Source organism: Triturus cristatus, chromosome 3_1, assembly GCF_964204655.1.
Source record: "Triturus cristatus chromosome 3_1, aTriCri1.1, whole genome shotgun sequence".
NCBI classification, from domain to species: domain Eukaryota; kingdom Metazoa; phylum Chordata; class Amphibia; order Caudata; family Salamandridae; genus Triturus; species Triturus cristatus.
In genome coordinates, this window is record NC_140583.1 from 1,178,643,866 (window position 1) to 1,178,670,265 (window position 26,400).

Sequence of the window (26,400 nt, forward strand, 5' to 3'; positions counted from 1 at the left end):
AAATCGAGCACAAGTGTGCCTGGTCTACTTAAATAAATGTGGATAAATACTAGCTGCAGCGTCTTCTTTTGCTTGCAACAAAAATAAATGTGGATAAATACAGATAAAATGACCAAAAAATAAATATGGATAAATACAGACGGAAATGTTAAAAAAATAAATACCATAAAACCGGGAGCCCTAATTACAATGCCCCCATGCATAACCCCCGGGGTCTGAGCTTGCGCTGCTTCCCCATAGCCAATTAGCGGAGGGGGGAGGGGAGATTGTCACTGGCAAACCACGCCCCTTCCAAGCCGCGCAAGGTGGTTGACCCCACGAAAATCCGCACCACCGCAGGTTACTAGTAAGCAGCGAGAGGGACTAGGTGGCGTAGGGGGCCTCTCGCTGCCCCCTGCATGTGCCCGGAACAAGCACTGCCTAGCTCATGGCACTGCCGGGGAGAGGGCCTCACGGCCCCGCCTGCCTCCCTCCCCCGCCAGGTGCCGGCCCCTCGACATCCTACCCTGGTCTAGGCCCTCTTCCTGGGGACATTGTTACAGTTTGGCCGGCACATCGCCTGTCTTATACAGACGGGGGAAGGGGCTTCCGGTCAAATGCCCCGTGGTGCGTCCCGGGCTCCGCTCGGAAGCAGGCGCACCACCTGCTGCCCTTATCTTGCCAGTCGCGGGGAATGAGGAACCCCGCCACCTCAGTCGCGCATGGCCATACCGTGGCCACTGAGATCACCCACCCCCCCCCCTGGCGAGCAGACAACAAAGGCCAGCCGCCTAACTGTTGGCCGCGTGGAAGAGAGGGGGGGGGCTCGGATGAGGAAGGGCGGATCACCTGAACTCGAGAGGCAAAATTATTGCTGCGGAAAGCGAGCGAGGTGAGGCTAGCTGGGGGCCATGTGCGTTGCACACCCGCCCCCTTGCTCAGGGGACATGGTCGACCCACGTTGTGCCCCCCGGCTGCATGGGCGAGGCCTCTGTCGTCCCCTCGCAAGGCCAGCCCTGGTAGCCCAGGGCCACACTCCGTGGCGGCTAAAATGCCGCTCGGCCGTGCGGATTGCCGGGGCGGGGCGGTGGCAGACTCCCCTCACAATCAGCAGCCTCACGACCCGAGACGAACAGGGGCGATCACTGGACCCTACACGACAACGTATCAACAACGGCGTGTGCGGCGCGCTAAAGAGGACGACAAGATGGTGGGGGAGGACTATATACCTCTCCCCCTGTCCTCTCGCCCGGAAGTGACGCTGCTCGCCTAGCATGCCGCGCCAAGGCTTGGGGGACTCCTCCCTGAGTCCCTGCCCATAAGGAGTGTGGGGTGCTTAGATGGTACTAGAGGGCTGCTCTCTTCAGTGGCCCCCTGCGGGGGCCTCGTACAGCCGCACAGATTACACGTGTGGCCTTTAGAAGGAAAATAAATCCCGGTTTGCCTGGCTTTTCTTTGTTTCCTGATATGCCTCGGGGGGGGGGGGGGGCACCAGTAGTCAGACTCCAGAATACCAAGATAGGAGACCCTACCCCAAGAATATGCCGTTGGGGACTTAAGGGGGTTAAGCTAAGCCTCCAAGAAAAATCAAACATTGGCGTCTCTGAGGTGGGGGCTCCGTCTTAATGATGATTTGAACCCTGAACTATGCAAGTAGTGGGCTCAGCTTCCATGTCCACACCATAACTGGTTTCTCTGGGATCATCTCTAAGTATGAGAGGAGGACTTGTACTTCATGACCATTCTATCCTTGGCCTCTGTATCACCTCTAAGAGCCGCCTGTCACAATAAACCATGCAAATCGACGCATTTATTTGTTCAATCGAAACGAGCGAGAGCACGGTTCAGGTATTTATTATGTGGAACAATACGAGGGCCGGTCAATCAGTGTGCCAAAAGAAATCATTCAAAACAAGGCACGCACGTCAAGATGCTACGCTGGCGTTCCAGTGATGCCAGAGTCATAACTAACGTCAGGTGGCACTGTGCATGGTATTGCATCGTCATATATTACGAGCAAGCGTTCAAGATCTGGGTAAGTTTGCGCGCCCGTGGAACCAAAATACAAAACCAGCATTAAAGCATTTTACATGAGAAGCATATCTTCCAGTGGTGGCTGGTGACATTTGAAAGTGGTGAGGCGTAAAATTGTCGTACTGCACTGCGGCGAGCGAGCGACCCTGAACAACCTACAGGGGAAAATTTTGAAAAAAGAGTGGACAAATGGTACATTTTCAAGCAAATTTGAGGAAGCAGGAAGGTTAATAAAGCAATACGATGTAATTATTTATCAATTAAGAAACTGCAAATTTTTAGGAGCTATAGAGGTGATGGAGATACGTCGCTACGGAATTATCTAGTGATACCATTTTAACAAAGTGGCCAGGAAGATTACATTAAAAAAATGAGAAACCCGTTGCCAAAAAAGATTAATGCTGTATGCGTTTGTTCATGCCTTCCCCCTAGCACAAATACATATTTTATAAAAAAGGCCGATGTGCCCTAACTTACCACATCCATATTTAGTATTCAGCACATTTACAAATAAAATGTACCTACAAGGAGGGAACGCGGCTATCCCTCCGGCCCATAATAAATTTGAACAAATATGGGAGTGCATGCCAGACTGGCTTAACAAAAAAAGATAAACACCTTCCTCCACCAGGATGATAGTATGTGTAAGAGCGTCCACCGGTGGGATCTTTACTTAATTCAGCACCCCCTCCAACAACAGATTGGAACCTCACACTTGGCACCAAGCTCTCCCATCAGAGGCCACACTTCCAACCATGCATTCTACCACAAAGCTGAGCGCTTCGAAGCAGGGTGCTAGACATGTCACGTAAGAATCACAGTAAAACAGAACATTATAAAATTACATAAACATGTAAAAACATACCAACGTCATGATGTGATAAAATAATGTAGCTGCATATCATATCTCAAACCTTAAAATTGCATTAAATAACATATCCTAGATCAGCACAAAGCTATGTAACTTAACATTACATAACTAACAAACCATAGCACTGCAGTTTACAAACCTGGTGCCACAACAACAGGAGCCATGTTCGTTTCCCTGTCAGTGCAAGGCCTCTCAATAAATCACCACGCAGCCTTCGGCTAGCACAGCAAGAGTTGACTGTGTCCTGGTAACTGAGCACTGCAAATTGCTGCAACTCACTCAGCCATGGCAGCTTTCCTCCTCATAGCACCCCGAGGCCATGCAGGTGGCAGTGTAGTGCCTCATAACCCACTAATAAGATAAGATATATGAAAGATCCAGTGTGGATGTGAAAGCCCAGGGTAGACCACAAGTGAGAAGCTTTTTAAGCAACTCGTAATATCTCGCTCCAACATGTCCTTCGTCTACAAAACAACACAACATTCAAGTAAATGACATTTCCTACCGAGGCTATGGAGGCTCCGAGGGGGAATGCCTGCTTGGAGAGAACTGACTGCTGCTCCCGGGAGCTCCAGCGGTAATTACTCTTGGGGAGTCCTCGCGGGGCTGCGCGTCAGGTGGGACATAGCAGCCGGCGTTGCTAGGTCAGAGCTGAGTGCGGGAGGTGGGCACGCACGACCGTGTCTGAAAACAATCTCTCCACAGCAGTCGCGGTTCACAATAGGAGGGGGAGGGAGAGGAAGACGGAGGGGGAGGGAGACGGGTAAAGGAGACGGAGTCGGATAGTCGCGCAGGAAGTTTAAAATAAAAAATAAAAAACACAACATACCTGGTCCGCGCCACCTCTGTTCCTGGCCGGGGTCCCGTGTTGGGGGCTGCTTGGCGCCTTCTGTTCTGTCCTGGGCCGATCCCGCGCCTTCTGATTCTTAACAACAGCCCTCGCCCCTCAGGCTACGCGGTGTGTCAGGCAGCCAATCCTGGCGCTGCATTAGCAGTGCCAGGATTGGCTAGGGCACGAAGACCTTCCGCCCATTAGAGACCGGGGTTTGCTGCATGAAGCAACCCTCGGCCTCTCGGTCCCGGACTACTCCCTCGCTCTCCTGGTCTTTAGGAGGTGGCTGTAGTGCGCATGTTCGGGCTGGTCATAAAAATGACCAGCCCAAAATCGAGCATGCGCACTATTGCCGCTGCGCTTTAGCTGCGCAACAGCCCCGCCCCCACCCCCCTTCTGCGCCGATGAAATGAATCAATGCCTGCCTGAGTGGAGCGAGTTGCGACTCGCGACGCAAGTACTTTAAACAACTTTGCTATTTTGCTTGCATGCGGTGCGACTTGGGGCTATGTGGCCAGGTGGGGCAACGCCCCAGCGCCCCAATGGACGGCCGCGCCTGACGTGTTATACACGAAAGCCTACCTTTCTGCCTCCACTGCATGGGGGAGGTCAATCCCAGCATCGGGTCACTTCCTGTGATTCTGGCGAAATCACGTAACCCCGCGCCACAAAAACACAAAAACATGCCCTCAAGTGTAAAAACTCTGCCTCACGTGTAAAGCGCTTTAATGCTCTCGGGCTACGTTTGAGCTATGTAAACCCGCAAAATACATACTACATACGTGCGGGCTTTATATGGTAGAAGGAAATGCTGATTTAAATGTCTTTCTCACAGCCACGCCATCAAAGCAAATGATATATGTTATAAATAACGTACAATGGTCTGTCCGAGTAAAATAAAGGAAAGATGGTCACCACATGCCTGAAGAGCTGTTCACAATTTAAAAAAAAACAAGGAAACAAAAAAAGAAGTCCAACAATGTAATGAACTTAAAACGAAGAGAAATACTATGCATAACAGGGCCAGTCGTCCGGGACGGGAACCACCCACTGAAAGGCGGGACAAAGTATACAATAAGCCACTGAAAGGAAGGGAAATTTTAAAAGCATACATAGAAACCAATGGGAAGCCAGAGGTGTGATCAATGCTGATAGATAAGATACTGCATGTCTTACAGAGCAGCGCATGCGTGCGGTCTCAGGTTCAACCTAAAAAGGAATTACATTTTTTGTTGCTGACTAGATTCCTTCAGCAATAGTTCCTTATCTCACGAAGTTCGGACTGTCTTGCCTTTATGCATTTCTGTATCCTGAGTACTATAAGTCACTGTATGTATTTGTTGTTTGCCTTTTCTTTTTTGCTTTTGCTGTTACAACTTTGTTATTTGCACAACATACTGCTAACTGTATTTTTATCTGTTTATTACCAATGTTTTTTGTCTTTGTTTAGCTTGGTTTGCTGTTTGTACAGCGCTCTGGTACCGGGACGGGTCATGTTCCTGCTATAGAAAACTCCTAAAATAAAAAATAAAATACTGCATTTTTCCTAAGTTGTGTGGTTCCAACCCACTTGCAGTCAGGTTGTGGTGGAAACAGGTGTGAAACCTTTGGGTGATCCCAGAAGGCTGTACATTTCTGAAAACTAAACAAAGTTCTGAAAACAGCAAGGGTTCATTTGTGTAGATCCTTCAAGATATTCCCAAAGAGACAAATTGATGAAATGAAAAATAATGAAAATGAGTAGGAACAAAATAGACCATATTGACATCATTTTCACAGTTACGTAGTCACATTAGGCCTGGGTGAGTATACTACCATTTTACTAAGTCTGGGCTGTGAACTCCGCTCCCGGAGTTTGCAGAGTTTCCGCACTCTGTGTTATGCGTAGCTCGCGGAGTTCTGAAAAACTCCGCTCTATGCATTTTTTTCCTTGCTCGCATTCGTCAACGTCAAGTTGGCGAGTGAGGAAAATCCACCTCCTGGCGAGATTTTTCCTCTTTCGTGATCGTCCAACATCAAGTTGGCAAGTGTGGAAAATCAACCTCCCAGCAAGAGTACTCAATGCGGGCGGTCAGATTTCTCATTGCGAGTAGTCGCATATGCTCGCTACCGCTTGTGTTGAGAAACCGTCCATTCGCGTTGAGAAAGCTGCTGCTTGAGTAAAAATCTACTCAAGTGGCAGAAAGAAAGCAGCGCCCGCCATTCGCGATGATTGCACAGTGCCGACAAGCACCTGGCACTGAAAATCACAGCTAACGGCATTTATCTAACACACTCCTCTTTTGCATAGCAGAACTCCGCGTACTCCACCAAGGCTTATATTTTACATGCTTGCGTTTTAAAGTTAAAGGCACACTGATGATGGACGGAATGAGGAACAAACCAAACATTCACCCTCAGTCAAGAAATCGGGGTTAAATCCATCATTCTTTTGCTTACCATGCCACCTCAGTTTCGACCCAGTCATATGCAAATCAGTCTTGACCCTGCTCCTCATGGGAACAGTCCAGCCCGAACTGCTAAGCCAGGTCTTCCCTGGACCAGAAACAAGCACATCCTGGGATCAGTTTTGGGGTATCCCCACTCATCAACCAAGCTAGCTTGAACCCAATGGCACAGTGAAACTGGGGCCCACATCTGGGCATACCCGGCGCACTTAGGGCGAGAAAGCAAAAGACACACAGATGATGGACGGAATGCAGAACAAATCAAACATTCATCCCCAGTCAAGAGATCTGGGTTAAATCCCTCATTCTTTTGCTCACCATGTCACCCCACTTTAGACCCAGCAATATTCAAATTAGTCTTGACCCTGCTCGTCGTGGGAACAGTTCAACCCGAATTGCCAAGCCAGGTGCTTCCTGGACCAGAAACAAGCATTCTGATACTGATTTTGGGGTATCACTCCATATCATTCAGGCTAGCTTGAATCCAGTGGCACAGTAAGCCCAGGACCCACGTCTGGGCGTACTCGGTGCCCTTGGGCTGTGAAGCCAAAGACACACAAGTGATGGATTGAATTTTGAACAAATCAAACATTCACCCCTCAGTCAAGAGATCTGGGTTAATTCCATTGTTGTTTTGCTCACCATGCCACCACACCCCACTTTAGTTCCAGCCATATGCAAATCAGTTTTTACCCTGCTCCTCATGGGAACAGTCCAGCCCGAACTACAAAGCCAGGTCCTCCATGGACCAGAAGCAAGCATACTGGGACCTGTTGACATTTGACACACATTTTCTTGCGTGCCTGTATGGATAATATTCTCTGAAATTACTTTTGCTTACATTTACACTTCTTTGCAGGCACATAAACAGAGTCTTGAACATTCTATACAAAAGCTAAAATTCACTGCGGAAAATGTTGATGTTTGTTATTGTTTGCTCAGCGACAGCTTTGTTAGGATAGAATCAATAATGACGGGCTGACTGGGACTTAGCATGTGTAAGGGGAGCCAGGAAGTTCTGCAGGAGCGTCAGGAACCCGATGAGAATGCCTCAGTCTTCCCCAGCGGTCTTCCGACTCTATCAGACTCTAGAGCTTCGGATGACTCGCCAGGGGAAAACAGGGAAACAAAACAAGGGAAGGTGGGTTTGAACTTCGATGGCGTAACTGGCGTCTGGTCATGAAGAAAGGAGGCAACACCCCGCACACTGTGAAATAAAGACTGTGTCAATTACTGTTTTCTCAGAACAACCCTCTTGTATGACTAGACTCTCGACTTCACCTACCACTGTGTGGTTACTTCTAATCGTGCAGAGGGGAGGCGTCAGGGAGTCAAATGTAACATCCTACACAATAGAGAGCACAGGGTTAGAAGGGAGTTGGAACTGTGTACTAGAGTCTAAGCTATAAAGATGTGCAGCTCACCCCCAGTCGTTCTGTTCGAGGACTACCGGCTCACCGGATTGTACTTCACCTTGAGTCCACTATGGATAATAGGGTTGTTGTTCAACTGAGACATATAGCACAATCTGCCAAAACAATAGAAAGTCACACTGAGTTCCCCCCCTTACATTTGCCATACACCAACTTATAGAAAAAAAGCAGCGCATTGCGCTGTTACCGTGATTCTGTTGGAAGGAGAGCCAGCACAGTGATCCACGCAAGTATCCCAAGGGAACAACAGGACACCTTCTTCAATGGGAATAGGTGCGGAAAAACCCCCACTAGTATGTAAAGCCCAAAAGAAGACTACCAGGCTGAACACACACTGAAAAACGCCTGGCCGATGGAGAGGGCAGAGTCAGCCACTGGTTGGAGCACCACAAGCAGGGAAAAAAGGGGGGAATAAGAAGGTAGACAAATGACACACTGTATGGGCTGGAAAATGCGGACTTAGTCACTCCCTAGCATACGGGGAGTGAAATGGAAAAGCCCGGCCTGACAGCGAAAGAAAAATCAGCGTGCGTAACCCAGCGCTGAGGTTAGCGGCGAGCGCGGGAAAAAGCAACCGGTGTGGAGTGCTACGGGGCAGCCAGGAACAATGGAGAAACCTCTCTCTCTGCACTAAGGGGAGAGAGGCAAAGTCCGACCTGCTGGCGAAGGTGGAGATGGCCGCAGGACGGAACGCCGCTTATGGAGCAGACAGCGGCAACGATACGGCAAGCCGTCTTCCCACACGGGAACGAAAGCAGAAGCAGGAAACGCTCTAACGGAAGTCAGGCAACAAAGAGTGGGACGGAAATGAAGCTCGAAGCAAGAACGCTAAGCGCGTTTACTTGCGTCGAGGTTCCTTAAATACTGTAGCGTCTAAGGGCTTGGACCGCGGGGCATGACAGCACACTCCCCCCACAACGTCCCCCCAACTGTTTGGGCTTATCAGGATATCTCTGGTGAAAAAGACTAATTAACTGAGGAGCATGTACTTCACTAGCCGGTTCCCACGTACGTTCTTCCACCCCATATCCTTTCCAATGTAGCAGGTATTGGAGAGTGTTCCCCACTATACGAGAGTCCACTATGGTCTCAACTTCGTATTCCTCGGTACCCTGAATGATAACAGGGGCGGGCCGTCTTGGGATTGAAGTGCCCGGCTCAACAGGTTTAACCAACGAGACGTGGAAAACAGGGTGAATCCTGAAGGAAGCAGGTAATTCCAGTTTCAGGGCCACCGGGTTAATCACCCTCAGGACTCGGTAGGGTCCTATGAATTTGGGATTGAACTTGCGTGAACCACTGAGCGTCAAATGTTTGGTGGAAAGCCACACCTTATCCCCCGGTTTATAGATGGGTTCTACTCTCCTATGCAGGTCTGCCCCTCCTTGTACTTTACTTTGGCCATGTCGAGATTCTCCAAAGTCTCTTTGTGCAGGTCCAGTAATTTCTGCACTAGATGATCAGCGGCCGGGATAGGGCTATCTGGGGAAACCCCTGATGGTAATAACTTGGGATGAAACCCCGCAGAACAAAAGAAAGGTGAGTGGTTGATGGAGGAATGTGGACTATTGTTGTATGCGATCTCAGCCACCCACACCCACTCATCCCAATCCGAGGGAGAATGTAAAACCTGATTTCTGATGTACTGTTCGAAACATTGGTTAACTCTCTCAGTTTGCCCATCTGACTGAGGATGATGGCTAGAAGACAACCTGACGTCTATCTGAAGTAAGAAGCACAAACCCCTCCAAAACCGAGACACGAACTGGGCCCCCCTATCCGAAACCAAGACAGAAGGGAACCCATGGAGACGCACCACCTGATGCAAAAATACCGAAGCCAACTCAACAGCAGTGGGCAACCCACCCAAAGGGACAAAGTGAGCGGTCTTCGTGAATAGATCTACTATAACTAATACGGTATTGTTCTTTTTCTTGGTAACAGGTAATTCCACTATGAAATCAAGCGAAACTGTATGCCAGGGACCCGGCGGGGAAGCCAATGGCAGGAGTAGGCCTACCGGATTTTGGTGGGAAACCTTGGTTTGAGCGCACACAGGGCAGACTTTTACATATGTTTCTATGTCTTTTGACATGTTAGGCCACCAAAACCGATCACGTATTGTCTTGGTGGTTTTCTTAATTCCTGGATGACCTGCCAAGGGATGTGTGTGATACCACTTCAATACTTGTTCCTGTAAGTCTCGTGTAGGCAATACCACTCCTCCTTGGATGCAAACATACCCTTCATTGACAGCAGTCTCGTGGGAGCCTACCACATCCCGCATCTTCACTGAAGATTGGGCCTACCGAATCATTTTACGGAACTCTTCTTCCGTGAGAACCCCACCTATGATAGCCTCTTTGGGTATGATGTTAGGTGACTCTACAGGTTCGCCTGGTTGTATAAATCCCAAGCGGGATAAGGCGTCAGCCTTGCCATTCCGTCTCCCTGGCCTGTATTGTATGGTGAAGTCATACTCACCAAAGAATGGAGACCAGCGTAATTGTCTCATAGACAAGGCTTTGGCTGATTTCAGGTACTGAAGATTACGGTGGTCTGTGTATACAGTAGAGCGCCCAAGAGATACTGCCTCCATTCTTCAAAGGTCTTCTTTATTGCAAGGAGCTCCTTATCCCCCACTGCATAATTGTATTCTGCAGGGGTGAACTTGTGCGAGAAATAGGCCACAGGGCGACAGTGTCCTAAGACAGGATCCTTTTGACTAAGAACGCCTCCCACTGCCACCTGAGAGGCGTCCACCTCCACCACGAAGGGCAAGGCGGGATCCGGATGTAGTAGGATAGGAGCTCTCGTGAAGGCCAGTCGCAACCGTCGAAAGGAATCCTCGGCCTCCCTGGACCAAGCAAACAAAACCCCCTTCCTCAACAGCGCGGTGAGGGGATTTGCCAATTCAGAAAAGTCCCGTATAAAACGCCTATAGAAATTGGCAAAGCCCAGGAAGCTCTGTAATTCCTTAACCGTGCAGGGTGCAGGCCATGAGAGAACCGCCTTAACTTTACCGGGGTCCATAGCTAGGCCCCAGGGGGACACAACAAAACCCAAAAAAGGCACCTCTTGGGTGTGGAAGGTGCACTTCTCCAACTTACAATACAACTGATTATCGCAGAGGCGTTCTAACACCTTTCGCACGTGGAGTATGTGGTCTGACATGGAAATGAGAAGATCAAAAGATCGTCTATGTAGGCAATCACATAATCGTCAAGCATGTCCCTGAGCACCTCGTTTATAAAAAACTGAAATGCTGCAGGAGCATTACAAAGCCCAAAGGGCATCACGAGATATTCAAATAAACCATACTTGGTGCAAAATGCTGTCTTCCACTCGTCTCCCTCCTTGACACGCACCAGATGGTAGGCGCCACGCAGGTCCAGTTTCGTGAAGAACTGGGCACCACGTACTCTGTCAAGGAGGGAGGCGATAAGAGGCAGAGGATACCGGTTTTTAATGGTGACAAGATTCAGTTTCCTGTAATCAATACAACAGCGAAGACACCCTTCCCGTTTGGGTATGAAAAATAACGAAGAAGAGGCAGGAGAGCGTGAGGGTCGAATGAACCCCTTTTCCAACATGGTGTCTAGGTATTCCCTCAGATATGTATTCTCCTTTTCGGTGAGTGAATACACCCTGCTGCATGGGATTCTGGCTCCTGTCTCAAGATCAATACGACAGTCATATGCCCGATGTGGGGGAAGGACTTCTGCCTCTTTGGGGTCAAACACTGCCGTTAAATCCTGGTAGCAGGAGGGTAACTCAGGAATAGGTTCTGTCTCGTTTGCCTCAACGGTGACCTGTGTACCTGCGATCACGGCTAATTGTTCGGTAACAGGGCGAAACGCTAGGGTGGATTTTTCCCAGTCTATTACAGGATTGTGGGTCTTCAACCATGGAATGCCTAATAGCACTGGAATTTGAGGAGAACAAATTAAATCGAACGCAATAACCTCATGATGGTTGGGGTCTATAAGCAAGTGTAGCATGACCGTTTGATGGGTTACCGGTCCTGAGATAAGGGGACACCCGTCAATAGTGGTGACTTTGTTTGCTTCTCCTTTCGTTATACATGGTATCAGGTTTTCTCTAGCCCACTCTGAGTCCATGTAATTCCCAGAAGCACCAGAATCTATCATTATGGCCACCTGCAGACCGTGTTGTGCGAATGTTATATGGGCTGATACGTAGAGATGTGTAGTGGGGGTATTGTCAAAGTGAGCAGAGGAGACAGTACTTTCTGAACCACCCGGGATTCTTGCCTCACAGGACCCCGGGCTTTCTAGTTTCCCGACCTGTCTGACTGAGTTGGTTTAATCGGACAAGACCTCAAGAAATGACCAGCTTTCCCACAATACAAACAGAGTCTATTGGTTCGTCCTTTGCCTTTCTTCAGGTTTCAAGGGACCCTTCAAGACCCCTATTTGCATGGGCTCGCTCTCGTCACTGCCTTTGGGAGGATCACTCTTCTTTTCCCTGGAGGACGTTTAACGAGGTTCCAATCGTCCTTTCTCCTGCTTTCTCTCTTGTAGCCGGTGTTCTATTTTGACTACCAAATCGATGAGGTCAACACAAGACTCGGGCAATTCCACTATTTGAGAGAGAGCATCCTTCAAATCGTCACGTAGTCCTCTGTAGAAGAGAGTGCTACGCTTTTCTTCTGGCCAATTAGATTCCACCACTAATCTGCGAAAGGATGTAATGTATTGTACTAAGTCATGGTTGCCCTGTTTTAGTGCCAATAACTCGGTATCCGCTGAGTGAGTGTATGTGTGCCTGTCAAATAATTTGCGGAACTCTCTTTTAAAGGCTGAATGACTATGCAACAACGGGTCGTTTCTGTCGACCAAGGGAATGGCCCAATCTGCTGCGGGACCACTCAGATACGAAATCATAAAGGCAACCCGGGATTGATCAGAGGGAAAGCAATTGCTCTTACATGAAAAGTGTAGCTGACATTGGCTAAGGAATGCGGCACACCGAGCAGCATCCCCCGAGAACCTCCCTGGAGGCGCTAAAGGGATGGAAGGAGGTGTAGTGACCTGTATGATAGGTTGTGTGACATCAGATCCCCCTCCTTGAGCTGCTCCAGCGTGATGACGTTGAAGGGCATCTACTCTAGCTGCTAAGGCCTGTGTTTCCACCTGCAAGTTACCTATCATGCCGGCGACGTCGGCTAGGGAGACCGCTCCCAGGTCCATGACGCTCGGGCAGAACACACCACTAAGGGCTTAGCGTTCTGTAAGGGGAGCCAGGAAGTTCTGCAGGAGCGTCAGGAACCCGATGAGAATGCCTCAGTCTTCCCCAGCGGTCTTCCGACTCTATCAGACTCTAGAGCTTCGGATGACTCGCCAGGCGAAAACAGGGAAACAAAACAAGGGAAGGTGGGTTTGAACTTCGATGGCGTAACTGGCGTCTGGTCATGAAGAAAGGAGGCAACACCCCGCACACTGTGAAATAAAGACTGTGTCAATTACTGTTTTCTCAGAACAACCCTCTTGTATGACTAGACTCTCGACTTCACCTACCACTGTGTGGTTACTTCTAATCGTGCAGAGGGGAGGCGTCAGGGAGTCAAGTGTAACATCCTACACAATTGAGAGCACAGGGTTAGAAGGGAGTTGGAACTGTTTACTAGAGTCTAAGCTATAAAGATGTGCAGCTCACCCCCAGTCGTTCTGTTGGAGGACTACCGGCTCACCGGATTGTACTTCACCTTGAGTCCACTATGGATAATAGGGTAGTTGTTCAACTGAGACATATAGCACAATCTGCCAAAACAATAGAAAGTCACACTGAGTTCCCCCCTTACATTTGCCATACACCAACTTATAGAAAAAAGCAGCGCATTGCGCTGTTACCGTGATTCTGTTGGAAGGAGAGCCAGCACAGTGATCCACGCAAGTATCCCAAGGGAACAACAGGACACCTTCAATGGGAATAGGTGCGGAAAAACCCCCACTAGTATGTAAAGCCCAAAAGAAGACTACCAGGCTGAACACACACTGAACAACGCCTGGCCGATGGAGAGGGCAGAGTCAGCCACTGGTTTGAGCACCACAAGCAGGGAAAAAAGGGGGGAATAAGAAGGTAGACAAATGACACACTGTATGGGCCGGAAAATGCGGACTTAGTCACTCCCTAGCATACGGGGAGTGAAATGGAAAAGCCCGGCCTGACAGCGAAAGAAAAATCAGCGTGCGTAACCCAGTGCTGAGGTTAGCGGCGAACGCGGGAAAAAGCAACAGGTGTGGAGTGCTACGGGAAAGCCGGGAACAGTGGAGAAACCTCTCTCTCTGCACTAAGGGGAGAGAGGCAAAGTCCGACCTGCTGGCGAAGGTGGAGATGGCCGCAGGACGGAACGCCACGTATGGAGGAGACAGCGGCAACGATACGGCAAGCCGTCTTCCCACACGGGAACGAAAGCGGAAGCAGGAAACGCTCTAACGGAAGTCAGGCAACAAAGAGTGGGATGGAAATGAAGCTCGAAGCAAGAACGCTAAGCGCGTTTACTTGTGTCGAGGTTCCTTAAATACTGTAGCGTCTAAGGGCTTGGACCGCGGGGCATGACAGCATGTCTGCATGGGTGAAATGTATTATATAAACAACTTCACTCCTTTGTTTAGTTAGAAGAGCCTTTCGCTTACACTTTAGAGGTCGCCCTTTTCACTTATTCCAGCCCAGCTGAATCCTTTTTGCCTCCTGAGAAGGCTGGTACTCAGCTCTACACCAATACGAGCTCCCAGATGAAACATACCTACAGGAAACTGTGGAGTTTCATCACCCTAATTGATTCTGGCAAATTCACTCACCCTAGGCACACTAGGATAGGGAGCGTGAGGTAGGAGCACCAATAACATTGTTTTTACATGCAAGCCTATAATCCATGTAACTGCATAATGCTTAAACTGTTCATTTTCTTTATCATTCTTGTGATGCTGATTACTGCTTCACAACATCACAATGAAAAGAAACGTAGACTAAGATTGTACCACCTGTCTCTTTCAAAGTCCTGCTAATACAGTATGTGTTCCAAATGAACCTTTAACGCCTCCCCGTAGCAGCCACCTGAGCTCACAAATACTCGTCTTTCATACAACTTTAATACACTTTCTGTGCTTAGTCTAACTCCTTCCAGTGTGTGGATGTTAGTTCAGGGTGTCCCAATATGCCTTGTTGCACAGATGCCTCTGTGCGCGCATGTTTACCTTTGAAACTAAGATAACCATGCTGGGGCCTAGGATCCTTTTAGAGCACTTCGAAAACTACTAGAGGCTAAGGATTTAGGAGTCTTTGTACTCTTTATTTATTTATAAAGTTTTATATAGTGGGAACATGACCCATACAAGTATCAGAGCGCTTTACAGTATTTATTGAGATAGGGAATACAAAGAACAACATCATTACCAAGGACGAAACTAGTTATGATAGAAGCCTCCAAGAGAGGCCATCACATTGTCCAAAGCATACAAAAACCCAGACTCTTAAAAATAAAACATGTGAGGGATAAGCATGTGTGCAAGACTAACTGGATACATAGAGTTCAGGAGTGCAGATCTTGGATTCTATAGCAGAAATGCGTTCATCAGTATCACTTTAACTTCTTTCTTAAATGAACCAGTTGAGGGGTTCAGTCTGAATTCAGGTGGTAGGGCATTCCAGATTCTTGGTGCAATACCGGAGAATCCTCGGTTATATATTTTCTTTTTATAGAATTTTGGTGGTTTCAACAGTAGGGTGCTATTCATTCTAGAAGCTCTGCATCCACCCAATAGCTCCAATTCTTGTGCCAGGTATCTCGGGGTGGAAGTTTACGGCTTTGTGAGTCATGCAAGTAATTTTTAAGTAAATCCGTTCCTCATATGGGAGCCAGTTTATAGATTTCATATCAGTAGTGATGTGCGTGTTTCTTTTGGATCCTGGCATTAGTCTAGCAGCAGAGTTGATAGAGGCCGTCAGTAGAGCAAGCTTACATCTGGGAACCCGCAGAGGGTTGTACTTCCATAGTGCATCCTGAGAATCACTAGGGCTTGAACAGCTGAGTTGAAGTCATCACAGGGAAGGAAGGATTTAATTTTCCTTAAGATGTTCATTTGGAGGTTTGCTTCTTTGGTAATAGAACTGATGTGCTCCTGTATGTTCAGGTTCTTGTCAAGTGTTGTTCTCAGTGATCTTGTTGAGTCTGTGATGTGTGGTAAGCAGTTAAAAGCTGTTAGTAGTTTCATCCAATCTTGCAATATTCGGTGGGTATTTAAGTGGGCCAATAAGTTGAAATTCTGTTTTGAGAGCGTTCAGTTTGAGGTGGTTACAAGTCAGCCAGTTTTGTTTTGTAAGGTTGTTTTGTAAGTCCTTATATCTTCAGGTGAAGAGATTTTTAGGTACAGTTGGGATTCGTCAGCGTGTATGTGATAGTGGATGTTGGATGATTTCAGCAGTTCAGTTAAAAGTTCCATGAATAGGTTAAAGAGAGTGAATGGGAGCGAGGACCCCTGCAGGACTTCTAGTGTGACCTGTGTGGGGTCGGATAGTGATGTATTGGCCTTTATTCTTTGGGTTCTAAGGAGGAGAAAAGAAGTGAACCAATTAAGAGCTGACCATGATCACCCCATCCTATGTTCAAGTAGGTCTAAGAGGCTGTCGTGTTTGAATGTATTGAAGGCTGATGAGTGGTCGAGGAGGATGAGAAGGCAGGATTCATTCTGATTCAATATTTTTAGGGCATCATCAACTATGAGTGAGTGCCGATTCAGTACTGTGGCCCTGGAGGAAGCAGGATTGGCATTGATTTAGGAGGCTGAATTGTTCGATATGGTTGCACAGTTGTACATGGACACATTACTCAAGGAACTTTGCGTGTTGTCATATTAGAGATTAGATGGAAATCGTTGGGATCTACGTGATCCTCTGTGGGTTTTTTCAAAATAAGAGTAACCTGCCCAGCCTTAAGGCAGTCAGGGATCGATCCTTGGAGTAGTGAGGCATTGACTATCTTGGTTCAGAGAGGGAGCAGGGGCATTTTTACCTCCTTGAAGACATGCACTGAAATGGGGTCGCTAAAGTGCTTTGAGGAGGGGCGGCGCCAGCTGCGCTGGAAGATGCAGCTTCCTATGCGCGCTCCTTTGGTTGCCGAATAATCCTGTATAAATCCTGCACACATAGATCCTGTGGCGCCTCTGATCATCACGGACACATCCCCTGACCCGGCTGGCCTCGCACACACCACCTTGCCGGGCCCCGGCACAGCCCTGAAACTCCGAAACTCTGGTGGAAGCGGGAGGGCCTGCGGCTGACGCCTGAGATCTTGAGCAGCGGCCTTGCGTGCGGATCTAGCTGTGACGCAGGGCACGCACACTGGCAGGGACCACACCGCTGCCCCGCCTGGAGAAAGAGGCTCCATACCTGATCACCGGAGATCACACCGGACGGCCTGCTGAAGACCGCCAGCTGCAGCAGAACAGAACCTGGCACACACTGCGCACCGTGGGTGAATGAAAACTCTGAGCTCAGGCCCAGACTGCGGGCGTATCCGGTGCCCCACATAGCCCGAACAGACGGGGCTGGCAGAGCATTTTGACCGCGCTGGGCAGGGTCGGGGAACCCCCCACACCGCAGGGCGGAGACACCAGAGCAAGGTCTACACGGAGACTGCAGCAGACGACACTGCCCCACCCTGATTGCTTGAATCACATTCCCGAGGAGTACCCGGGGGTCCAAGGGGCCTGCACCGATGGAAGACTGAGTCCGGAGGGCGGGGATGGGCGCCACACGATCCTCCAGGGGTGGAGAAGAACCACAACAGCACTGGTGGCTCTGGGCACATTTGCAGACACCAACTCAGCTGCACCTCATGGTGAGCCCCCGCTCCACCTGAACCTCAGGAAGCAAATACTACCATACTTCGAGACCTTAAATACCACACTACCACGCAACTAGCCTGCTGCGTGACCCACAGAGCCTACCAACACGTAAACGCAGCCACGGCGGCTAGCATTGGCACTATAGGCGTGCCCTCACTAAAAAAACGCTCTTCATGGAGGGAGTCAACAGCACACATCGAGGCTGCAGGCAGGGAAACCCTGATCACGGACCCTCCTCAGCAATAATCGTCACACCCTGGCACACAGTGAAGTCTATCAGCTTATGCTGTCTTACCACACCCTATAACACATCTTGCTATTAGGACTGAACAAACAGGCAGACACTACCCAACACTGCCAGAAGAACCATGGGCAAACCTGACAGAAATCAGCCAAAACTCACCTTTGACCAGTCTAAAAAACCGATGGAACATAGCCCGGAAGACCAGCCGCATCCACAACAGACGGGGTTGTCTGCAAAGTGGAGCCACAACTGGTGACGTGCAAGCCATGTTCTCAACGATACAGGCCGCTCTTGCAAACATCGACGGTAAGATTGACTCACTAACATACAGAGTGGACCGCATGACAGAGCACCTGGATCGGCACACAGAGCGGGTTGACATGGCAGAACGCCGCATATCCGAGGTTGAACACTTCCACACGCAAATGGAGACCAGGCAGGGGAAAATGTACAAGCAAATGTCAGTGTTAATGGCCAGGGCTGAGGATGCGGAGGCGTGCTCCCGCCGCAATAACATACGCCTGGTAGGGTTGGCGGAGACGACCAACACAGGCCCTATGGAACGCTACGTGGAAAACTTGCTCATAACTCTACTGGTCCGAGAAACCTTCTCGGAAGTCTTTATCATCGAGAGGGCACTCATATCCTCTGCTCCACCAACAGGTGCGCGGCCGAGACCAATAATAGCCAAGCTCCTAAATTACAGGGACAGGGATGTGGCCGTCCGTAAGGCCCGGGAGCTTGGCAACCTGAGACACGAGGGTATGGACATCTTGCTCTACCCCGACTTCACTCCGCTCGTCCAAGTGGCGAGGAAGAAATTTGTGCCTGTAAAGCAAAAACTCTGCGACAATGCTATACGTGCCAGGTTACATGTGACGGATGGTGAGAAATCAAAGATCTACAATGATCCTAAGGAAGTGCTGAAATATCTGCAACAGAAAGGATCCTAGAGCACACACAGAAGATCACGGAGAGGGGGCCCGGATGAACAGGCGACCACATCAGATGTAACGGATGATCAATCACGAGTCCGGTATCAGATTTGCCCTACTGCAAGACACGCCACTGAGTAGGAACTGCATGGCAGAACTACTGATACTACACATTGGAACATGGCGAGTACGTGGGAGCTGTGACGCATAGGAAGTAAGGTCTCCTGGTGACAGTCGCAGCGCTACACGAGACAGTGCACCAACACTTACTCCAGATGAAGAACGCCTTTACACGCGATTGTTGGACACAGCTAAGTGAACCATATGGGCTGGGGAGTTTATAGTAAGTAGAAATATATAGTAGTGTTTAATACTGACTTGAAATACTGGGTTAAATGGAGATGTGTCCACAGAGCTAGAGAACTCTCCTGATGGAAGGAGGCTGTTATACGGTCTCTGTTGTGCCTTAAACTCTGCCACTACGGCGGCCACCCATGTGAACTTCATCACAGAGCACCCGGGGCGGCGGTTCTCGCCCACTTGTGTACACCACAAATAGTTAATTGTTTTTATTTCTGTACTGACGGAACATGTTGGGGAAGTTTCAAATTTTTGGAATTGTCTCTACTGAAAAGAGCATAGCGGAGTGGGAGGGGGGGGCGGGGTATTATTCTAGGAAAACTGGTCAGAGATCAAACAGCGGCTCACAGATTGTACACGCAGGATGCATACCGGGAGACAAAGGCAAGACCCTGTGAGAAGAACTGACACATATGGCTAGCAACCCGAAACACACTAGATCCCTGACGTTTCTGACCTGGAATGTGAGGGGCCTCCAAAACCCACAGAAAATTCATAAGGTCCTAGCACAGCTAGATCGCCACAGGATAGATGTGGCTTGTCTACAAGAAACGCATCTTACCACTATCACAGAGGGGAGGATAGGCGCTATATGGGCAGTATATTGCATGGCGTACTCCCACTTAACCCTTTGCTAGAGGGTGTAAGAAGATGGCCTGATATATGCTGTCCACTATTTCTAGTGGGTACCTTGTATCAGTCCAAACATCCCCTTATGGTGATAGGTTAAAGACAACCTTTATTGAAAGCTATCCTAGTAGTAGCTATGAAGAGCAGCCTTCAGGCTAAGTCTTGAAGGAATGTAAAGCAGCTTGTTTTACCAGTCTATAATCTCTTGAATGATCAAATGAAAGGACAACCACACAAGGTATATATTTAAAATGTGTATTTAGGTTAACACACACCCCTCTAGTCTCTTTATGAGACTGGAGTTCGAAGTACTTAAGTTACAAGATAGCAATCATCAGTAATAGCACAAATACACGTTTGGGCCCTAGGGACGTACCAAACCATATACCCAAAAAGTGGTATAAGAACTACGACTGAACCAGACACAAGGCCTAGAGCCTGTAGAATCTCTGAGACCCCAAGGAACCACCCAAGGTAGTGACACAGGGGACCCACGGGCACTGTATGCAGTGTCTAAACGTTATCTTCTATGGGCAATGTCACGGTTGGAAATTTAAAGATTAGGAACACTTCTAATCGAGTCGGGACCAAACCCTTTTGGACTTTAGAAGTTCTAGGGCCAGCACCCACGGGAGCACCAGAGTACTTGAGTTACCTTACCCAGGGAAGCCAGGTGCATAGGTGTCTTTTGGTGTCGGGTCGCGTCGTCGATTGCAATGGAAGCCTGCAAAGAACTACTGCTGCCGTGAAGAGGAGAAGTGTCCGAAGAGATCCAAGCCTGGATCTAGGATGGAAGGAACCTGAAAGCAGAGGGGACAGAGTCTGGGTCACTAGCCAGTGACCGAGGGCAGGATGGACCAATGCCCACAGATGTCGGGTGCTTCAGGTGAGTTGATGGGTGTCTTGACTCTTCAGCCACGAGGTACAGGAGGCGTAAACGAAGTACACGAGCCGGATTCGAGCTGTCCCACGAAGTCTGTCGAGTGCTGCGGTGTCGGCAACCAGAATGGGCCCAACAAGCCATGGCAACGGCAAGTCACTGGAATTCAGAGAAAGGACTGCGGTGCAGACCAGCAAGGTCTGAGGGACTCACCCAGCGAGGGTAAGTCAGGGCATGTCTGGAGCAACCTGGAAAGCCCAAGCAGAAAAGGAGTTGCCTTCGTGGGGACCTGCTAGCCAACGGGCTAGTGATCGCGAAGGAGCCTCGAGCGGTCGCACTTGAAACAGGCCCGTGGGTCACTCGTGGAGTGGTGGCCAGCAATCTTCGGTGCAGGAGGTGCTCAAGGCTGGGGCTACTCGGAGCCCAAAGCACAACTTTTAGGAGGACCAGGAAGATGCTGTTGCTGCAAAAGATCACGGTGTCCAGGGGTCATGGTTCCACGTCACCCACGATAATCACGGGCCTCAGTTTTGCTGTGGACTCAGGGTAGCCTCGGGGAAGTCTGGAAATCCACCCCTGGTGATGCAAAGACTTCGGCGTCCGGCGGGAGCTTCAGCGATACAGACCGGTCAGTTGCTTCTTTGGTGCCTGCCAAGCAGGGGAGTCACTCCTTGACCCCAAAGGAGATTTCTTCCGTCTTCTAGACGTGATAAAAAGTCGAAGGTCCAGGATATATGTTGCAGAGTTTCGTCCAGGGTAATCTAAAGTCCTAGGGACTGGATTCCTATACTTATACCAAGTTTAGGGGATGGACTAACTCTAAGGCCCCACCTATGGGTGGGCTTGGAAAGAGGGGTGGTTACACCCATTTCCATTGTCCAGTTTCGCGCCAGAGCAGGGGCAGGTAGCCCCTGCAACCGGTTTGAACTGGACTATGCACAGGGACAGCAAACGTGCCCCCAGGTGGTTACACCTCCCTTCGACAGGAAACCTATTGTCCAGGCCTCCCCAGCCGGAGTTTTGGTCAGCAGCAGGAGGCCAGACCCGTGTCTGTGGCAGAGGCATCCATTTTGTGATGCCAGGGCTCAGGAAAGTCCTACCGGGTTTGACCAGTGTGAACATCTCTCCCTCTAGAAGGGTGTAATGTTGCCCCCGCCGCCAGAACTGGCGGGGGGGGGGGTAGTATTCCAAAGCGTTTGACACCAAACACGACATGTTTTGATGCAGCCATTCCAAAGTTAGCATTTACTGCGAGGTTATAAAGCACTTAAGAGTATATGGTATGGCTGTATCACAGAACAGCTTGGGCACCCTCTCACACAAAAGCAAGCACTCTGCCTTCAGGATTGTTAAGGCCTGCCATAGGAGTGGCTTATAGGTTTATATGTGTCTCTATATATATGTGGATATAGGTAACCTATACCATGGTAAGGGGTGCAAGCACACCCTTACCCAGGCTCCAGTAGCAGACCTGTGGTGCCATTTTGGAGTGCTTCCCAGGGATGACATAATATATGCTTCAGCCCCTGGTAGGCCTCTGAGGTACCTATGCCCTAGGTACATAGTATACCATATACTAGGGGCTTATAAGGCACTCCAGAATCCAATTAGATATGTACCTAATGTACATGCAAACCATTTTAGAGAGGAATCAGCTAGGCTATGGTCCTGTTAAGCAGAACCACAGCCAGACTAAGGTCAAAAAACAGTGAAACACCAGCAAAAAGTGGGGGTACCCATGTGAAGCAGATCCTACTCTCCTACAGAGGGGTCATGCTCCTAGTTAGACGCGGCACCTCTTTTACACTTATCAGTGCTATCAAAGATGACCAGGGGAGCTATGTTATAGTACAAGGTAACTTTGGAGGCAGGGCATTGACAGTAGTCACTACATACAGCCCAAACACTGATGACCCGCTGTTCTACACACACATCTGGGCTAAACTGCGTGAACTACAACCCACTGCCATTATTTGGGGGCGTGATTTTAACACGTCTCGACCCGGCACTAGACAGATCCACAGGGAATGACCAGTATGGGAAGCAATTGCTAAAGCGCTTAAAGACGGTATGGAAGAATGTGCAATGATTGACTTGTGGCGCCTAACACACCCCGGCCGCAGAGACGGTACTTGCACGTCCTCGGCACACAACACGTGGTCGAGAATAGACTTCTGGATGGCCACACACGATATTAGCACATGGACAACACAGATAGAGCACATGCCCAGGACATTGTCGGACCATGCACCTGTCTGCCTCGCTCTTGACATCCCCACACACAACCCACGTCAGTTTACTTGGTGACTGCAACAGAGCAGCCTTCTATATCAGGTATTTTGTGTTGAGCTGCGCCAAGCCATTGAAGAATTCTTTGATCTAAATGCAGCTTCCGTGAGTAGCGCAAAAACACTATAGGAGGCCTTTAAGGTCACAATTAGAGGCCATTGCATGGGTAAACATGCGGGCATCTTCAAAGATATCCAGCAGCAATTGTCAATGGCAGAACGGGATATCCAACAACTAGAAGCAGCATTTGTAGCTACACAAAATCCCACATTGTTAGCAGACATCAGGAAAAAGATTGACACATATAATGAACGCGCCGCTGACGAGATGAAATACATCTTGCGCAGATATACTGCACGCAACTGTGGGGAAGGGGGGGCGAACAGGAAGGGCACTATCTCACAGAATTTGTTGCACACATAAGGCAACCTACATCACGCAGATCACAGATGCACACGGCCAACTTGCATACGACACACCAACGATTTTAGGCATCTTCACCAACTACTATACCCGTCTTTAGTCCACGCAATCGACCACGTCCCCACCGGAAATTAACCAATACCTCAAAGACGTTGCACTAGCGTGGCTGTCGGACAATCACCGCGAATTCCTGTGCCACCACATTACACAAGACGAGATTACTGAGGCAATCAATTCCCTCCCCAATAACAAAACCCCTGGCATGGACGGACTACCCGGGGAATTCTAAAAAGAATTTAGAGACACATTAATCCCGCACCTGCCGAGATGTACGAAGAGTCATATGAGGACGATGTACTCCCGGCCTCGCTGAGAGAGGCGTTACTAATAGCTCTCCCTTAACCGGATAAACACTTGACTCACTGTTAGCCATATCGCCCACTATCGTTAATAAACATAGATGTCAATATTTTTGCTAAAATTATAGCGACGCATATATAGCTACTGATTTGCAAACTGGTACTGCCAGACCTGGCGGGTTTTATACCGACCAGATCCACAACGCAAAACCTACGCACCATTTTTACTATGTTTCACCATTTACACCCTGACTTGCTGGCTGCCGCGGCCCTATTGGACGCGGCAAAGGCCTTCGACTCTGTGGAATGGGTATTCATGTTCACTGTTCTTCGTCAGATGGGTTTCCCAGGACCCTTCCTGCGGTGGATTGCACTCCTTTACACTGAGCCCAGCACTTGTATCAGAATCAACGGGAACTCTTCCACCCCGAACAACATCAGCCGCGGAACAAGGCAGGGATGCCCATTTTCACCACTTCTTTTTACAAGAGCATTAGAGCCACTGGCCTGCAAGATTCGCCAAAAACACCCAGAATCTTCCCTGCAATTCCACCTCCGCCCCATTGGGATATCTCTTTATGCCGATGATGTGGTCATTTACACACGCCACCCGGAGTCACATTTAAACTCGCTCATTAGGAAATATATTGGGTTCGAACACTATTCGGGACTCTGCATTAACTGGGATAAATAAATGGTCATACTACTCACGCCCGCCACAACTCAACCCGACCTGGACTTTCCGCTACAATGGCATACTGATCCAGTAAAATACCTAGGCATATGGGTACACCGTAACCCAGAATCAGTGATCAGAGAAAACTATGGTAGGGCCATAACGAAATTAGAAGAACAGGTGGATCGTTGGATAAGATTGCCATTATCCCTAGCAGACAGGATTGCTATACACAAGATGATAGTACTGCCGAAATTCTTATATTTATTTATGAAAATCCCGCTATGGCTTAAACACATTTTTTTTTCCAAATTGAGATCGACCATGCAGCGGCTCACGTGTGCTGGGAAACAGGCGAGAGTGGGTTGGAAAACCTTAACGAAACCATATCACGACGGGGGTTTTGGGGCACCGGACCTTCAACTATATTTTTACTGTGCGCAAGCACAACATGCCCATTACTGGTTACAACCACATGCATACATTCCCCACATAGAAGTGGAACACGAAAGCGTGCTACCTTCCCCACTGATTGCTTACATATCTGACCCGAAGAAACACACTCCAAGAGACCTAATACACCCTGTGATCTGCACGTCAAGTGCGTGGTACATGCTAGCACATCAGGCGCAGAAACTCCCAATATATGCTTCTGCACTACCCATAGCCCACCACCCGCGAATCACAGTTACCCAAGAGAAAAACATGCTCACCTTACTGGAGGACATGGGCCTCACTGAAATGAGCAAAATCTTCCCACACAACCGATTTATCCCACAAGACGAGCCGTCTCTTAGCTCGCACCATGGACCACTGAAGATATTCGCCTATTTATGGCTGCGCATGGCTATCAAGGATCTATTCCCAACATTTCCGGGTGAGCCACCCCAGCTCCATGCACTACAACTCGTACTAAAAGCACCCACACGGCAGGGCCTGGTAACGTGCATGTATAACACATCTCAGGGAGAGCAAAACCAGACTCAGAATAAATCAATTCAGAGGTGGGAGGAGACGATAGGTGACACTATAGATGAAGGAGATTGGGAGTATTGCTGCACCCAACTGCACCTGCTGACCTCCAAATGCAACCTTCGCATTATTCATTATAAATTTTTGCCCCAAACATATTATACTCCCGCACAACTATACAAATACGGTCTTCGTGCAGATGTTAATTGCCACAGATGCGCAGTCTCTAATGCAGACTTTCTGCACATGGCATGGTCCTGCCCCCTGCTCCAAGCCTACTGGCAAGAATTTAATAATGCCCTTACGACCATGTTGTCTGAACTCATATCAAATGCCCCACTAATATGTCTTTTGGCAACTCACAGGTTAAGACTGGCCAAGAGACGAAAGCTACTGGCAGTGGCTCTGCTGCTGGCCAAGCGCCGGGTAGCATTGCGATGGGGTAGCAAGCGCTCACCTCGTTTTAAGGATTGGATCACTGACATGACATACTGTAAAGAGACGCTGGAGGTATATGCAGAAGAAATACCGCAGCCCTCCAGACCAAGGGACCTCTGGGAACCTTTTGTCCAATACCTCAGATCCACACCAGAGGATGCTGTAGTGTCTCCCAATGCGCCACCTAGAACCTGATTTCGGGAGGTCCTCAAGAACAGCCTAGACTGATCAGGTGACGTGCTGGAGACGGCAACATGGGTTAGCTGCAAAAAGTATGTTGCATGACATGTTTGTTTAATGATGGTGTTGTTGAAGGAAAATGTGCTGCACCGTGGCAATGCATGGACTTTTCCTACATGTGATTGCTAGACCATGATGTTTCTTTACAGATTCATGTCTCTCATGAGACTAAATTATGTATCTCTGTGTATCTTTTTCTGTACCTTTCCCTCTGCTGACCAGGAAAAAAAAAGAATTTAAAAAAAAAGTGCTTTGAGGATTTTAGTGCTGTTAGTATTTTTAGAAGGGTGTGATGCAGCGAAAGCGGTGGGGGTTTATATTACTATATGTCCCACACCTACATTTACAATAATAGTGGAAACGTAACTTTAATGAAGGGCCCATTAGTCATTATCATTCCTTGTAACATTATCAAAGGTCCTCTAACGGATCTTCGGTAGAGCTAAAAGGGACTAAGTAATGAAAATTGGAGAGTTATTCCCTCATGAG

At 48.8% G+C, this 26,400-nt stretch overlaps 1 protein-coding gene and 1 long non-coding RNA gene across 5 annotated transcripts in view; one reads left to right on the forward strand and one right to left on the reverse strand.

Annotated features, from left to right (window-relative positions):
* Positions 1–3,841, reverse strand: part of LOC146861732 (uncharacterized) — a 129,138-nt gene extending 125,297 nt beyond the window's left edge. The window contains exon 1 of the long non-coding RNA XR_014979018.1: positions 3,714–3,841. This is a non-coding gene — a long non-coding RNA (uncharacterized LOC146861732). The remainder of the gene's footprint in view (positions 1–3,713) is intronic.
* Positions 1–26,400, forward strand: part of DDX25 (DEAD-box helicase 25) — a 3,162,033-nt gene that overhangs the window by 2,941,014 nt on the left and 194,619 nt on the right. The gene's annotated exons all lie outside the window — the stretch shown is intronic.